The sequence below is a fragment of the Lagopus leucura genome, unplaced genomic scaffold, assembly GCF_019238085.1.
Source record: "Lagopus leucura isolate 7727_CA_CO unplaced genomic scaffold, USGS_WTPT01 Super-Scaffold_100033, whole genome shotgun sequence".
Taxonomy (NCBI): domain Eukaryota; kingdom Metazoa; phylum Chordata; class Aves; order Galliformes; family Phasianidae; genus Lagopus; species Lagopus leucura.
Window position 1 is genome coordinate 5,502,212 of NW_024962282.1, and position 18,407 is coordinate 5,520,618.

Here is an 18,407-nt window from a genome sequence, read left to right on the forward strand (position 1 = left end):
AGCTGATAAAATCTTCACTTAAAAACATTATTTGCTTTCCCCAGGAGTCTGAGCTCTTCAGTCCTGGACTTCTTACTGCCATTAGGTCAGTGGAGCTGATATGAGCTTACTGTGGATTGGCTTCACTCTGCGCATCCAGCTATTTTTCCCTCAAACCATGTGGAGAAGAAGAAATGATCCATAGCCAGCTATAGCCTTTGCTTTTCCCCACTGTTATGTTTCTGTTCACACACAGGCCTTTAAATTTTATGACGCCAGCTTTACATGAAAACTGAGATTTAATTGCATCCTCCTGAATAAAATTTATAATTCCAGTGCCAATCGCGCTTTTAAAGACAAAGATTACAGCTTTCACTCTGCTGCCTGCATTCTTTGCCTATAAATCCCTCTGCTGATATAAAGGGATTAAATATTCTGAAATGCTAGCTGGACCAAGTCATTGTAATTTCATAAAAGCAATGAATAACACCTACATTACTTATTTTTGTCTTAGGAAGAAACAAAACATAACAGGTATGCTTCTTCCAGTACACTTTGTTTTACTTTACCAAACACCATGAGGACTCAATTCAGCATGCATCATGCTTATTGTCCAAATCAACTTTAACTTCAACCTCTGTCATACCTCATCGATCTAAGGCAACCTGCTAAATACTGTGCAAATGGCAGCTCTATGTGCTGAAATGAAGAACTTAAATATGATAATATTTATGTCATGGGGAAAAGAAGTTAATAAAATTGTACGGTTGCACACAAATTACTTTCAAATATCTTTTTTTTTTTTTAATTGTTTCTAGCATTCTTTGTAGGTTTTGTAATACCTTAGCAAAGACCTTGGAAATTGATGACTTTTACAGACCTGAATTTAGATACAGCATTTTATATTTCATTGATCCCATTTTATAAGCTTCCCAGGCTTACTCACGCATTTTATGCTAGCCTATACTCAGTCATAGAATAGTTTACTTATAATTATTCTGTGAGCATAAAAATGCCAATACAGCTCACTTTCTTTGAACAGTGTACACAGACTTCTCCTCTCCCAGCCAAATGATGCTCTATAATTCCCTGAAAGAGTAACTGATAGCAAGGTCAAGTAATGTAGTTCTTATTCTTAAAAATGTGCTTCTCTGTCTCAAGTCAGCACAACCTTTCCTCAACACTGGAATTCATTGTTTGGAATTCATCTCTAATGTCCCACAGAACTGTAAAAAAAAACTCAACCAAGCCTACCAAGAGGAGGATAGAAGAAAGAGTCCTTCAGAAGGTTTCTAGGCTCAAAAAGACATGAACTCAAGAGACTGGGGTATTTGGGATAAAATGATATTTGGACACCTGAGGAAGGAGAAGAGACATGGATCATCAGAAGGACTGTAAACACCAATACTGATCTATAACCTTATTACTATTCAGTCCAGCTGCTCCTGTCCTCATCCTGATCTTGAAGCAGTTTGTGTATTTAGTACTGATTTTAGTTGTTCATCATATTTTGCAGAATTCAGACATTTTCCTTGACTACTCTCAGTGGACACGTGTGAGCTTATTATAAAAACTGTATACATATCATGATTTTTCATATACACTGAATTCAATTTGAGCCCAATTTCATTGATGTATTTAATAATACCTCTCAAGAAGGAATATTTTAGGCAGCTGTTTAAGTATGTTTCTTCAACCACTCGAACGTTAAAATCTGTAATTTAAATTTCACTCTTCTGTTAAAAGAATTGAAATACATTTCATCTTGCTGATTTTGCTGTGAGCTCCTTAGAATACCCTAGTGGTAGACAGTTGAATTTAACTGCAAGGTTAGTGTTCTCAGAGCAGTTTGGGAGTGGAAACCCCAGATCAGAATTCATCTATAAATGCAGTTTGTTAATACAACTACTGTAATGGGATTTTAGATATTGAATTTTCAAACTGAATCAGACTCCACTGCACTTATATAACTTGCCATTAAATTAGTTTCATGGAGAGATTTCTGAAAATGCTCTGTACCAAGCGTCCATGCAGTAGGCGAACTGCATACACACGGTTATTGTCAACTTTTAATATTTCGATATGGGGAATGATGAGAAGCATAAAAAATGAATGGAAATCGCTAAGTTTCCTACACGGCCACAAATAGGAAAGCCTGAGTGCTAAGGTCTTGCTTGCCAGCATTCTGCTGTCTTCCAGGGTCATCAGACTGGTGAAAACAAGGTTGTACAGCAATGTTAAGCTAAGGAGTTGTACCCAGCAGCCATGTATCCATGGAAGAGTTTCTGCTCCAGAGATCCTCTACTATCCCAGGAACAGCATACAAAACTCCATAATAGAACGTGCTACAGAAAAAGAAAATCCTTTACTTGCCTTGGATTGAAACTATCACACAGCACCAAATGTATCTCGCCTGCTTATTGTTAAGTTGTAAAGGGTATAGAAGTGAAGGCCTTTGGTTATATACCAACAGTACTCTTAGTTAAATTATTCTGTAGCTTTTTAAATAGCAGTTTTACGGTCTACTTGTGTTTTGAGTTTGTTACTGTTTTTAGTTTGAGGAGTTTTGAACATGGATATTTAATTGTTTGCTGCTAGGAAAGAAAAGCCTTTTGTATAAGGAGTTTTGTTTTCAGTGAGAATTCTGTGGCTCAGTTTCACACTAGTCTGACCTGAGTTTAAGCTATAAGCAGCAGTATCGTTTATTTTCTGTGGAATCAAAAGGATTGATAACCTTACTTAGCCTTTCTCTGTGTTTTGTGCTTTACCTTAATAAAACACCATTTTGCCTTGGGCTTCCTGCTGACTGTGCTGTAATAGCTGCATCCCAAAACGTGTCTGTCAGTGCATGCCACATCTCTTTCTATCTAGCTTGGTACAGCTGCCTATTGAGTAACCTTCTGTAGCATCAAATGCTTACCAACACAGGAATGCTGGAGAATACCTCATCACAGAGATATCAGTGCAAGGATCCTACATTTCTCATCTTGTTTCTGTAATGATGCAACACACCTGTGTCGGGCTCTACCACACAGCTGTGGATGTTAGTGATCTTGTAATTAGGTGAGGCTGTGCTTGCAGGAAGAGATAAGAGTGAGCACATGGCTGCAAACACTCAACAGCAGATTTCTTTCATCTTTCTTTCTATCTGTAGAATGAGAGAGCTCATGGTATCAAGGAAATGTTGTATGATGAGCTATATAAATACCCCAGAGAGCCTTGGTAATAGGGAAATGTGAAAGTGTTTGCTGCAGCACTTTTTATTTAAAATTAATATTGCTTTGAATAGAGATTATCCTATATGAAATGAAAGACTATCCTTTGCACAAACAAGTTTGAAAGGAGAGGATTACTATCAAAATAAGAGCATAAAGTATGCTTGGCTGGTCAAGACAATAGAGATAGAATAGGATACAGGAATATGTGTATGTATACAAAATGGCATAAGCACAGAGAAATGGAAAGAAATCACATTATAGCCGGCTGTCCAGAAAACATTTTTTGCGTAGTGAAAGATGTGTAATACAAATCCAAATAATAGCAAGCAAAAGAGTCTGAGTGACTGTTAAATTCATCAGAGATCAAAGCACATTTGATATTGGAGGTAGAGGAACTACAAGTATTCTCCATGCTACCTCAATGTTTTTCATTTCCTGCTACTTTCCCTTTCCTCTTAATTTTAGTTGTGGTTGGCATGTGACATCCTAGCTCTTTTAAACTAACCTTACTGTTAAGCAAAACAGATATTGAATGCTTTTGGGTTTTTTTTTTGTTTTTTTTTTTTTTTGCAGGGGTCCTATACTCAAGTTTTTCCAGGTCTTGTTCTTTTGTTTCTTATTGCTGTTTGTGTCTTTTTGCTAATCCATCGTGCCCTTCAATCTCCAGTTCTGGTGTTACATACTCATAGTTTTCTCTTGTGTTTGTTACAATTGCACTCCATTTAATTCATCTGTGAGTTTGATGTTTAACTCACTTGTAGCTGCTCAGCTTCTCCCACTTTTCTTAGGATAATGGTCTCTCCCTTTCATGAGACTGTTAAAAATACCTACACGTATCTGTACTTTGTAATGCTTAATTAGTCAGGTCCAACATATTTGTGTCCTTCAACTTCTTGTTTTGTCTTCTGAAATAAAACTTTTTCTCAGCATCTTTCATTAACCTGTTGCTTAACCTGTACCAAATACATGTTTCAGGTGCAGGAATTTCTCACTAACAGCTGTGAGTCTTTTAAAGCTAGAGTTCCCATTCTACAACACAGGAAGTAAAGATAACATTAACGGTATGGGGTTCTAAAGTAAATTGTGAAAATATCACAAATAAATTCTTCATCTACTACCTGATTACAAACTGGAACTGGTATCCAGGGCTTTCTAGGTTTTGGTGATTCCACAGAATCGTAGGGGTTGGAAGGGACCTTCAGAGATCATAGAGTCGAACCCTCCTGCAAGGTCACACAAGTAGGTGTTCAGGTGGGTCTTGAACATCTCCAGAGAAGGAGACTCCACAACCTCCCTGGGCAGCCTGTTCCAGTGCTCCATCCCCCTCACTGTAAAGAAGTTCTGCACAAATGTGTGCAAAAAATCCCTATGCCCCAGCTTCTGGCCATTTTCCCCTTATCCTGTCTCCACACATTTCTTGGTTTCCTTTAACACTGCTAGCTGAGATGGATTAGACAAGGCTGAAATTAATCCTAATGCAGTCCAGGTGTGCCATTTGTGTGCTCCTTGCTCACAGTAGTGCACTGGAGTCCAGCAGCTCGCTCTTACTCTCTGAAGTTTTTTACTTGGAAGATTTCATGAAGGGAAGACAGCAGGAAAAGCAGGGTAATGGACTTTTGAATATAAAAATGTATGCGTTCAATGTTGCCTTAGAGGAGATAGGAAATTATCAGAGGAGAAACCTGAAATGGTTTTCTAAGACAAAAGTAGTTTTTGTTTGTTTTTTAAATCTAAGGTGGTATAAACGTGTATGATGCTCCCTAGCAAAGTAGGGGAAGACACATAATCTCTTCTACTGTGTGCTTGGATAAAACAAATCTGCTTTTTGTAGATTAGGAGAACACTGAATATATGATTACAAGTGCTATGGTCTCTGGTATGTTTCTTGATCTTGGCTTAGGAAGAAAGCACAATCCTTCTGAGATTCTGGAAGACTGAAATAGAGAATTGCTGATACAACAGAAGTGCTTGCTTCAAATAACTGCTGATTGAGTGCAATGGGGTAGATTTCATCTGATAGGGAGTTTTTGCCCCACATGTGCTAAAACTAGATTTATTGATTGTAGTATGTATTTTCATGGTAGAGCAGCCTTTGTTGCCTATGTTTCTCTCCCTCTAAAATAAGGACTGACAATACCTAATTACAGTGAATTCTCTGTTAAAAAGAAGCTTGTGAAAAACAGTTATGAAACTGTCTTGGTAAATGAGCTACCCAAGTTCTTATTTTTTCAGGCTGACTTCAGCTTTGAGGAGATGATAATCTCTGTAGCAATTAGCTTTCATTTTATTTTTTTCAGGCTTTACTTACACATGTTAGTGGAAGGGAATGCAGGTCACTCATCTCCTTGGAAACCAGAAGATAAAACTATTTTAGTTGTATCTGTTGCCTGTATTTTGTTAAAAATAATTTTTTGTTTTCCAAAGGATAGCGGCCTAGGTAGTGAAGTATTAACCAATTTGTAATGATTTTCCATCTTACAGTAAAGTAAGGGGTCTTGCAGTGTAAGAACAATAAGAGTCTTCTTAATTGGCCAGTTCTGATATGCTTCTTTCCTCAAGCATCTTATATTCTAATTAGAAATCAAAGCATTACAAGGTGTTCCCTTTGACTCATACTCCTGAGAGTTTATGGAGTTTCTCTCCCTCTTCTACAGCCTTTCCAGTGCAAGCTTATTTCTATGCAAATATTTTAAGTAAGTCGTGTAGAATGTGTTCCTTCTGTAAAACTTAAACTGCTAATGGTAAAGAGCTCATCTATAATATATGTCACATAGTTTTTATTCCCATGGAGGTACTAAAACTGAAATGCAAGGAGAATGAACATGAGAATGTGCTAAGAATCTGGTAACGGTAGGTCAGAAGCACTTTAGCAGGCGTAACCGAAGTGCAGTGCTCTCCTCAAAAGATAGATATAATGTGACAGGTGGTTTTTACTGATAGTAGTGTGGTAACAAATAGAGGCAGTCTGGGGAGTTGTTTTTTGTTTTTTTAATCTCTAAGCATTTTTGTTTTCTTGACTGTTTCTCATTTATTTCAGTGTTTAACACAAGGAAGGATGGCTACATTCAGTGAGACTACTTGAGTTTGATCTATATCGTGACTGTTGACCCCGTGACTTGTTTTTGTATTTTTTTAGCACACTGGGGACGTTTTCCAGTGAAATACGTTCATAAGCATGCAGTGGATAGTATACCTACTTTGAGATAATAGAATTGTTCCTGCAATGCAGAAAAAAATAATTCATCTTTTGATCTATCCTTGGTTCTTCTCTACGTGCCACCTGTGAGAGTCTGCATAGTTAGCAGCAAAGAGCCAAGCTCTTTAACTCCCATGTGTGTTTCATACCATCCTTTGCTTATAAAGGAAAACTACAGGCTTTATTTCAGTGCTGGGATTCTATGAGGACTAAAGCAAATCTGTTTCCAAGACTGACCAGAGCAGTGAACTGGTATGGTGTCCAGCTCTGCTGGCAGATCTAAAGACTGGAAGACTGCTGGCAGATCTGGAAGTGGAAGTGGGTATTTGAGAAAACTACGGAGCAAATCGTGTCAGGTGGAAAGGCATTGTAATGATATTGGAATAGTTTACACATATTTTGTTTTTGTGACTTACTTTCCAGATCAGGATGTGGTTTGGGTTACTTTTATGTCTATATGCCCGAAAAACAACGTCTGGAGTTCAGCTTTGAGTTGTAGCCCAACACTCCTGAAGGGAAGCTTGCTGCAATCTGAAGGAAAAATACAAAGTAAGCTACTTAGCATCAATGCAAGGCTTGCTGAGCGATTTCTAGGTATTCAAACTGAGTTATCCATTGAGAAATAGGTACCAGTTCCCGTTTGCATTTAATGTTCTTCACTATTTTTCTGTGGTTAAACGTTAGTAACTTTGACAGTGACAGGAATGTGCATGACAAATAAATTGTGCACAGTGGTGGTCTTTTATCCCTTACATGAAAATGTTCAGCTGTTTTGTGGGTTTTTTTTCCTGACTGATAATATGCCAAGGAATAATAAATTGTGTAGCATTACATGCAGAAAGAGATAAGCCTGTCTAAAAAATTTCCCTATTTCTGGTTTTCTAGCCTCATAATGCCAGGAAATTTTATAGAAGGACAAGACATTTTGATATACTTGTTTACAAAGCTCTCTTATTTAACTGTGTTTTCTACTAGCCATTATAAATATTTGTCCAGATAACTTTTAAAAAAATTTTATTTATTAAAACAAGGCTGCTGCAAATAGAGGAATCTAATGATAAGGGTGCAGTTCTGATGTCAACATTTAACTTATTTCTTAAGTAAACAAAAAAAAGCTCAAATCCTAAGGCTTAAAGGAGTGTGGGGATGAGTGTTTTAAAGTAATTTAACAGATTTAATAGTTTTAGTATGACAGATAATTCTTGAGAAGGTAAAATGGTCCTGCATTGTGAATGACTGCAGAAGGTATCTACAAATGTTACTCAATGTCTGTAACATATGTCCCATTCATTTTAAGTTTTTCTGGCTAAATCACAGCCTTGTAGCATTAACTGAAGGAAAAACTATTTGATGTGGAAAACAGTTAATCTCTGTTCAAGGGCTAATGCAGCTTAATGTTTGTAATACAAGTGGAAAACTAATGCCATATTGTAATGCAGTGGACTTGCAGTAAGTCAAAATTGCAAAAGATATTACCATTTCAGAGAATTATGTTCTGTTCAATTGAATGTTGATATGGCTCCTGTGGCGTGCAGTAAATCTCAAATGCGTCACTGTGTCTCAGTTGAGACTTTCAGTGAATTAATGACAAATCTCAGTAGTGTATCGTGTGTGCAAAACTGAAATAATGAACAGAGTGATCTAACGCAGAATTCTTTCATTTCTGGACATCCAGTCTCGTCTGAATTGCTTAACATGGCAATACAAAGCCCAGCTTTGTATGGCTGAACTCAGGAAAACTGATAAACTGTCTTTAGATGTTAGCCTATTCCATAACATTAGAAAGGCTTACTTTTGCGTCCTTGTAGCTAATACAATTTCTAGGACCTATGCATCTTGGTGAATGATGACGTTGACAAATCTGTGGGTTTTTGCCTGTCTTCTAAACTAACCTTTGAATTTGTTTGACTCACTCTCTGGGCAAATCCACCCATATTACTTGCAGACATGAAAGACCATCCTGATTTTCTTATATTCTCCCCAGAAGAGTAATAGTTAAGCACTTACTTTGGATTTGTATTGTTAGCCGCAGTAATTTTGAAAGTTGCTGGGACAGGTTTGTAGCAGAGAGGGTTTTATTTGTATGTCCTGGCTCTTAGGAAACCATTGTTACTTGTAAAATGATATTGAGGTGCTCATCTCTGCGGAGATGTTATAGAGCTGTTAGCAAAGCCAACAAATCCAAAGACAGCTGGATAGAAATGCTGTGGAAGCTTATGAAAATAATGCAGTAACAAGTGTAAGCAACGTGTTATTAGTTCACAGTGTTCCAGATAAAGCTGCAGCTGCCACACATTGAACTCTTCTGTGCAGCAATTACAGATCCCATGGTAGAGTCTGTCTTTTCAGGTATATCCAAAAGATCAAAAGCCTGAAAGGTTTTTCTATTTTTGCAAGTGTCTGTTTTGTTTATTTATAAGTCAGTTTACAAGCTATAGTAAAGACATTTATATATTGGTGTCAATTAGATTTTTCTCCATGGAAACTGGAGAAGGCAATCGTAGAAGTGGAAATGATAGAAATCTCTTTCTCTAAGAAGTGCATAGCATGGACTTGTTGCTGCCTTTTCTGAATCAGTTGTATAATTCCATGCAATTTAATCCTGCTTCCAAAGAAATCACTTTGAACCCTTCCCCGGTTACCACTAAAACAGTTGAGTTTTTCAGGATTTATCTAATGAACCCTCCCTAGGATAACTAGTGTCAAAGTGGTTCAGCAAAGACTAAATTAATTTTTGCTGATGGCTACTGTCAGTTGTTCAGTCCTGTTAGTCATAATCACCAGAGCTCAGTGAGTGTAGTAAAAGTAGTTGCCAAAACAAAGCCTTTCTGTCTGTAGGTGATCTGATGTGTCCTTCATTTCTAGATGAAACCCTAGTTTATAGACATGCAGCTAAGAACTTTGCCTACTTTCAGTTTGTGTTTACAGCAGAAAGCAAGTGGAATTAATGATGGAATTAAAAAATGCCACATAATAGAAGTATGTTGAAACGATAATTTGAATTTCAATTGAAGATGAATCTTGTGTAATGCATGCAGATGCAATATGCTGCAAATTGGTAGTAAGAGCTCTGAGAGTCATCAGATTAAAGTGATGCTGTCCAAGGAAATCAGAGCTTTTCGTTGTTGTTGTTGAGCCAAACAGCAGTGGCTGCCCTCAGACATTTGGAAAACGATATTTAAGCATAGGATAGCTGTTGATTACAAAATGCAGCAGGTCCTTGCAAAAATTTCTTACCTAATTCCCTGGCAGCATCTTGTGTGGGACACAAGTTGTAAAACTCTACTGGGAGATAAGTACTTAGAGTTTAGCTAAGAGAAATTTCATTTTCTCCATCTTGCTATCACTTTCATCCTTTGCAATCAGTGTTCAACATACTGAGGACAGAGTCAGAAGAGCAGCTAGTGTTCTTAGCTGTTAGTTTCTAACTGTGTCAGGTTTATTGAAGTTATTTCATCAGTTACTTCAGAATAGAGCAATGCTCTGTTGGATGCTGCTGCTATGTATTTCAAGAACATATCTAGTTTGAGTGCATGTGAACAAGAAATTGCATTGATATTAAAATTAAAAAAAGAGGGGGATGTTTTGGACCCTACCTATAAACTTTACGCTTCTCATTAAAGAAATTTATTAAGAGCTGGAAGGAGCCTTTTGACTTTGATGTAAGAAGTACTTCAAGAGTTCTGAGAGGAAGCTGTTCCTCCAGGACAAAACCACTTCTTTCCTCCTTGTCCTCTAGAGTTCCTGTGCTAAGTGTCTGCTCTGAGAGAAAAGGAGTAACTTCCCAGGTGCTGCAGGTCTTATCGTTGTGCTTAGCCATGTTTTCTTCCATTCCTTGCCACATCTTCAGCAAACCTGAATGTAATCAGGTCTCTGCTGTCCACGTATGCTCAGTCAAGCAGATCCCACATGGCAGCAATCAATACATTATTTTTGACCTGTGGGAATTAGTTGTATAAAAGCACAGCTCAATAGGTATCAGCTGCACCCAGAGCAGAGTTGGGACAAGAAAGCCATCTTCTCCTATTCATATGAGGGAAAGGGGAAGTCCCAGACAAATCTGGGTCTCAGCTAGCTGGAGGAAGCTTGCTGGGAACAAGTTGATTTGGAAACTGAATTTTTCTTGCTATCTGTTTTGTCTAGATTAACACCTCCAGCACCATATGTCTTCTGTGCAATGCTCTGTTAAAACTGAACTGTATAGATGTGCCGTGTTAATGTGGAACATAACTTCTGTTTGTAATCATTTTTCTGTTTGTCTGTGCTGTTTTTCTTGGGGTCAGTACTTGACACTAGGAAGTTGTGGCATTTTTTAGTATCTGGAAGACTTAAAAGATTCAGGAACTCATGCTTTTTGAATATGTTGTAATGAGAAAGCAAATATTGAATAGACTATTGATTGCAAGATCTTCTGTAGCTATGGTTGAGAATATACTAGAAGTAGTGTATTAAGTTTCCTTGATTCATTATTTCTGAACGGTTAGCTAAGTTTGAGTCTTGAATTCTGAATGAACTTATACTATAAATACACACAGATATTGAAGAAGATTAATCAGCAGTTGTTCAAGAAATACTGATATTTGGTATCTTTTTTCTTCTGTTAGAGGATGAAAAAAACACATCAAACAAGAAAACTCCACATAACTGAAACCTCTGCTATCATTTCTGAAAGTTACTTTGCAGTCATCTTGGTTTTTTAAAAGTAAAATCTCACACACACAGAATGCCTTGTGGGGAAAAAAAAGGTGGTAGGAACTGTTAAGACTCCAAAAGAAACTTGCAATTAACCACAATTTTATGCAGCACATTTTTCAATATTTTTATCAAAGTAAAATGATGAAGTCTCTACAGGTAGTTGAAATCAAACCAGAGAAGTGGCCATGCGATGGGAACTATGCTTAGTAACATGAATGAATTTGTAGATGCTGATGAACTATTGTGTTGGGTTTTTGGCGTTTTTTTTTCTTTTTTTTGAGAGAGAGAAAATTTAACAATATATGGCTTGTGATTTTAATACTGTGGTTACACTTCAAATCAGGTCTGGATAGGTCATTTGAAATACCAGTTTAGTGCACAATGAGGGTCTTAAATGTGAACATGTTATTAGGAATTGCATGAAAGAATAGGGAGCGTGGTATTGAACCACTACAATCATCTGGTATGTTTGTGCCAAATACTGTGCAGTTTTAGCAGTCCTTCAGAGAACTTACAGAGGTGATCGGGAGCATAAAATAGTTTTATGTGAAGAAAGATAAATGACTGGGGACTATCAAGTTTGCAAATCAAATGATGAGGAGGAGATAATAGGCATATGTTAGACACTTAAACTCATAACTGAAATAAAAAGATTAGGAAGCCCTTTCCAGTACAAGAGGTAACGCTTTGGTACAGCGTTCCTGAGCAGTACAGCAGTGCTCTGGAACTGCTGAGGATTACACTTTTTTTGTTCTTTTCCCTCTCTAAAATAATAAGTCCCACAGTTTAATTGCTGCAGAGTGTAATAGAGGGCAAAATCAAGAATTCAGAAAGGAATTTGATATACTTCAGGAGGAAAAAACAAAACAAAACAGAGCCATAGAGTTGGTTCACGTGAAGTACAAGAAGTCTGTCAACAGTTGATTTCTAGGAGCTGGTAGGGCATGGAAGAAGATACACCATGTTTATTGTACTTATATTTTCCACAAGTGTTTATGGCTTTTCTTGGGTAGCAGCTGCTGGGGATGGATATGCCTCTGTACTGATTAATTTGTGTGTTCTTACATCCAGTCTCAGCTGGGCTGTCAGGGTGCTTTTGGATGTCCGTTTTTCAGCAGCAAATTTGAGACTTGACTCTGCTGGATTTAGATGTGGAAGAAGCAATTGTCAGAGGAGAATGAGCGTGAAGAAATAAAAATAACAGTTATTGAGTAATGAGCATCCTCTTTGCCGTGCATTTCAGGGCTGTCCTTTCTAGATGAAGCCATCTATCTAGACATTCTACATCCTGCCATCTGCCGCAACGGGTAAAGTTAGAACAGTTTGTCATCTTTGGAAACGTTGTGATGTATTTATGAGATAATTTGCATGGAAAGATACCCTTGTACAAAACGTGGTAGCTCTGAGCCAAATTTTCGAAATTATTTACATAATATTTTCTGAATAATTTTGGCAAAGAAATTCTGTGTGACCTGCTTGTAAGTAACTCCAGACAATACTTCTTTAAAATTTAAACTATCCAGATTATATGAAAGTAAAAATCAGGTATTGCTTCTTCTTGATAGGTCTAAGCATAATTCTTAAAAATTGCAAGCCTGAGCTTGATTCCTTCCATTTTAAAACCACTGCTTGCGATTTGCACAGCATTTCCAGGTTGTTGGCACTTAGTTCAGGATTTTCCACCCTCTCCCTTCAGTATGTGGTGATGTTCTTTCAGAACATGAATTATTAACACTGAAATGGGTACAGAAACATTTCTTATAATGTACGTTGCCTTTCTGGTTTTATTACTATCACTTTGGATATAAATCCCTGTATTGTTTCTAAACAAATGCAATTTGTTTAGAAATAGCATACAATGGAGTCTTATTAGGAAAAACTATCCTGCTATGCTTTTTCCTACTCTTTGGTGTCAGCTTCTTCCCTTACCTCACCAGTTCTGAAACTACTTTCTCTTCTGATGCTGCACTTGCAAGAAAGATTTCCTTAACGTCTGTGTTTCAGGCTGATTCACACAGGAATCTTCAGTGTCTGTCTGTAGGGTTCTGGTTCATCAAAAGCTGTCAAAATGTGCTTCCATGTGAGCAATGTATGCCAGTTGTCTAGGAATAACTTGTAATCCATATTCTCTGTAAACTTTTCTTTAGCTTTTATATAGGCTGCCTTCAGCACTGGAAGTGGTGACGGTGCACGCATCTCCAAAATGTCAGTCTGGGGGGAAAAAAGGAGAAACTGTTGTTGTTGTCAGCAAACACTAATTGCTATTAATAAAACAGCATTATAAGCTCTTTCTGTCTTAAGGTGGCAAAACATCCTCTGAGGAATATAAGAAAAAATGAGGTATATAAGAATTCCATTTTAGGTTGAGTAACTTCTATAAAAACTATAATCATGTTTCAAACCACTTAGTCAGTTTCAAACCACTGAGTCAGTGATGATGCTAGAAATATGCAAGATGCTACTGACATAAACACAGGCAGGAATTTTATCAGGAGAGATGAGAAAATAAAGCATGGAGTGTTTTGTTACAGTCATTGATTCTGGTTCTCTTGTGATTTCTAATGGCATCTGTTGATCTGTTCATCTTGTGATTTCTAATGGCATCTGTTAACTAGTGGATGGAGAGATTGAATGCTTTGGAAATGCTCTTTCCCTTGATTCTGAGGCACTGTCATCTTAAATTTCCTGGACGTGTTCTGTTATCCTAATGGCAAAATTTTGGGGACTGAATCTGTTGGTGAGGGTTACCTCTGAGGGATAAACACTGATCAACCTTTAGTTTGGACTTCATTAATTTCCTGATATGTGTATTTGTAATTTTTATCAGCAATTAACAATTTGTAGTTATATTTCAAATATTCATTTCCTCAAGATTTAACAACAATTGTGTTATGCAGTAAAACCTTAGGATCCTAAATACAGGTCTTAATTTCTTTTGTGCAAACACATACTTGGCTGTAATATTAAGAGTGAAACTGGTGCTCATCCTTCTTCTCTGTTCATTTCTCATAAGATGTATGGAGCACTGTATCCAATACAGGGCTCCCCAGTGCAAGAAGGACATTGGCATGTTGCAGTGAGGCCACCAATAAGCCACTTATGGTCAGGAGGCTGGAAAACTCACTGTACAAGAAGCTGAGAGACCTCAGCCTGTTCAGCTTGGAGAAGAGGCAGTTTTTGGTTTCTTCAGAAGTTACCAAAGAGATGGAACTAGGATCTTTTTGGAGATGCATGGTGATAGAATTAAAATAATGATAAATTGGGATCTGTAAAACTGTAAGTACTAGGGGGAAAAAAAATATTTTCATAATGTTGGTTAGTTGCTGGAGGTTACCCAGAGGGGGTGGGGTCTGTCCTTGGAGATGCTCAAGACTTAGACAAAGTCCCGAGCAGCCTGATCTAATTAGACCTGCTTTCTGGAAGGAGATAGGCTGGATGACTTTGGAGGTCCCTTCCAATCTGGATTATGATTCTATATGGCTGAGATTCTAAAAACTGTCCAGAAAGGTTTTACTCCTAAAACTTGTTGCCATTCTTCCTTGAATGTAACGGAACATGGAGTTGAGAGTATTTGCCATGTCCTTACATGCAGGATCTCAGATTAATTTGGTCTTAGGAAAATGGCCAGGATCATGCTAAGTGTGCACCATGATATAGTAAACTGAACACCTTTGGGACTTAAGTCATCTGAGCTGGATCATACTAGGCCTCATGACTGAAACAAGTCATTTGGAAGAAATCACAGCCCCGCTGCAAATCTCTCCTATCGTCTGCCCTTCTCTTCTATTTACCCAATTCACTGAAGTCACTGTGCTTTGAAAGCAGATTTGTCTCATTAGAATGAATTAGTAATACAGTTGTCTATTGCTGTGTTTAAAGAAGTATGGCACAGTAACAGAAGGATCATCTGATTCTTAACCTGAATTGCTTAAAAATAGATGCGGGTGACTGATTTTATTGTAGTAAAATAATGTCACAATATATTAGCTGAAGTAAATAACCTAAAATGTTGACTGCATCCTGTAAAACTGTCTTGGTGGAACTCTGATGGCTTATTCAGTGCAAGTTTAGTTTAGCTTAATGTTATCTAAAATACAGATATGCTCTTAAGTAGGCCTGTCATCTTGAACATGTGTTATTGTGCAAGCTCTAAGAAGAAAGAGTCAAACATGGCAAAAATGTTTACCAGCAGTCTTGCTAAAGAAATGTTGTGCTCTAGCTCTATAGACAGACTCTAAAGCCTTCCAGGTCACTCACAATAAAATTTATCTTATTAGATTGTGAACAAATATTTCTCAAAGGTAGGTGCTGGAACTTGGAAGGTCCCAGAATGTTTTGATAGGTGACTTTTAAGGCACCCAAAAGAAACTGAGCTGAAATACTACATCGAATTTTAATAAGGCAAAATAAGCACATCAAGAAGAGTTTTGAAATAATGTCATTCTTCCAAGCTTTCATTTAATTTCTTGCTAACTTCTCAGAAAATTCTAAAGCTAGCAAAGGAGGCATAGCCATTAAACTAAGAACAAAGCTGTGTTACTGCAGTTCATGTTTATACGAATAGTACATCTATGCTACAGTACACGAAAATGATTAATATTTAAATGATTCACAAAATATTATTTTGCAAGATTGCTGTATAGAATTAATCATGCAGATACAGTAGTGGTCTAGAAGACAATATATATTTACTGTAAAGTTGTTATTAAAAAGAAATAAACACAAAAGCCACCCACATGTTCAAAAAGGAAAAAAAGGGGGGGGTGGAGTTCCTGCCTAATAATGATTGCTGTGCTTTAACCTGCTAGTCAGCTAAGCAGTGTACAGCTAGCTGTTTGCTCCAAACCAAAGTGGGGTGGGGGAGAGAATCAGAAAAAGATAAAACTCGTGGGTTGAGATGAAGACAGTTTAATAGGACAGAAAAGGGATGGAAGATAATAACAGTAATAACAATGAAATAATACACTGAATGAGTGATACACAATGTAATTGCTCACCACCTGCCAGCTGATGCCTGGCCAGTCCTTGAGCAGTGGCAAATTCCTGTCCAACTCTCCCTGTTTTATAGATTAGCGTGATGCCATATGGCGTGGAACAGCCCCTTGGCCATTTTGGGTCAGCTGTCCTGATCGTATCCATTCGCTGCCCTTGCTGGCAGGGCAGTATGAGAAGCTGAAAAGTCCCTAACTTGGTGTAAGGACAGCTCAGCAACAATTAAAATGTAAGTATGTTAATGACATTGTTCTCATCCTAAATCTAAAACACAGCAACATATCAGCTGCTGGAAAGAAGACCAACTCTATCCCAGCCCAAACCAGGATAAAGAATCAGAATCTTTGGAATACAAATATTTATTTCTTTCCTGCTTCTTTTTGTCTCAAGACTTTGTACAGTAAAAATGCTCAAAGGAAAGTTAAGAGCCTGTGAGGCTGCTAAGAGGTTGGTGAGAGATCAACAAAAATAACGTTTTGGAAAATTAACTGTGGTGGACCCGAGAGAATCCATAAGTGAACTGGGAGCAATGGGAAGCAAGTTTGTTCTGAAACTGCCACATTTAGAATCTGCTGAAGTACAAGCAGATTGCTTTATTTCATAAGAATCTGTTTAGCTACTCCCAGTTCCTCCTCTTAACAGCCAGTGGTGTTACGTTATCAGAGGCTGGGACTGTTACACTGATGTCCTGTGACAGCGCTTATTTCAAAGATGGAGTATGTTTTTAACTGCAAACCTTGCTCAGCACTTTCTCTCAAAGGACCTGTTTTGCTTCAAGATATTGTAAGTTGTTAGACAGTTAACTGACAGTTAAGAACAAGCAAGTAAAGTAGGTTTTTCTACCTACACCCTGCTGCTTTCATGTGTGTGGCTTTTATTATTTATATCCCATGAATATTCCAATGCATGCTTCTCAGACAGCTGGGGAAAGTAAGATATAAAAATAAAGATTTTATAGTTAAAACATGAAATAACACATTCCAAGGTCAATGCTTTTGCGTAGGAGACATTTTAGTAAAGACTTTAAAACTGAGCTGAATAATATGTGAAACTTAACAAGTAACAACCAGATGACTGTCTTTGTCAGCTGTTTTTTAAACAAAACACAATGTAAAAAAGTTCAGAAGATCAGGATGTCAGGCCTCACTCTTCTCAGCAGAACTCTCAGAACTGTCCACCAAAAGGTTTTGCTTAATGTGGAAATCTTCTAAAAAGAAAAAATCAGATAATATTTTCACTGGAAGTGCTACAAGTGCACTATAGCTGTCTTGATATTTAACTCAGGGTGGATATAATCCATCTTATCAGCCACTTTTTTCTTTCTGGGTCAGAGCCCATCAGCTGATGTGCAGTTGTGTAACTCGGGTAGCACAGCATGTTCTGATTACGGAGCTGTGTGCTGTGGGGAATGTCATCCCTTGAGGTGGCTGGGGAAGAGGGAAGCCTGCAGGAATCAAACCCTTGCTGCTAAGAGGTGCTTGCTCTTAAGACATCACAAATCTGGATTTTTATAATTTCCAAACTGGGCGTACTGCATAAGTAAAATACAAGTCACTTCATGTATCTCATAACGACTGTAAAGGCTGAAACTGTTGTGACTAACATCATATTAAAAAGCAGATTTTTGTCTTTAAAAATCTTATGACTTTGAAGTCCTGTTTCAGTCTTGTCTTAACACACATCAATGTTCTCGGTCTTAGGAAAGATAGAGTTGGGCTGAAAATTTTACTGCCTGTTGAGGGGGTTCTAACTCACAAGTTGTTTGAAACCCAACTACTTGTGCAATACAGGCTGCAACATAGAGGTTTAAAATATAGCCAGCTTCAGGGGCTTTTTTTTTTCCCTGACAGAAATACTGCCGTTTCTCCGGAATGAACCAAATTTTGCATTCCCTTGGGACCCTCGATATCTGTTCCTGACAGCCCTGTGGAGCAGGGTGCTTCATAGTGCTTCCATGAGAGCTGGAAGCTGCAGATTACTCATAAACAAGTCATCTAACATCCATCAGCAAGCAAAGCCACTTACTGGGATATTTTACCTAATAATACAAATGACTCATTTGAGAATTCCAAACTCAGTTCAAAATAAAATCAAACTAGCTCTGCTGCAGGTCATACTCTGAGATTCTTAGCTTGCTAAATCATGGCTTTTACACAGAATTCTGCAGCTCCACATCTAATTCTTTCACTGCCTTACTACCTGTGAGTGTCCAGCTGAAGATACTTGTGAATCATCATCTGTCCAGATATATTTGAAAAAGGATTTTTAAAAAATGACTGTCCTTTGGCTACAGTTTTTTTTTTTTCTTTTTACGTGGTCTCCATTCT

At 37.6% G+C, this 18,407-nt stretch overlaps 2 long non-coding RNA genes across 2 annotated transcripts in view; both read left to right on the forward strand.

Moving 5' to 3' along the window:
• LOC122185801 overlaps positions 1-18,407 on the forward strand; it is a 119,040-nt gene that overhangs the window by 56,304 nt on the left and 44,329 nt on the right. The window lies entirely within an intron of this gene.
• On the forward strand, positions 4,717-18,009 carry LOC122185802. Its single transcript, XR_006180976.1, has 3 exons — positions 4,717-4,802; positions 16,157-16,309; positions 17,931-18,009. It is a non-coding gene; the product is annotated as an uncharacterized LOC122185802 (long non-coding RNA).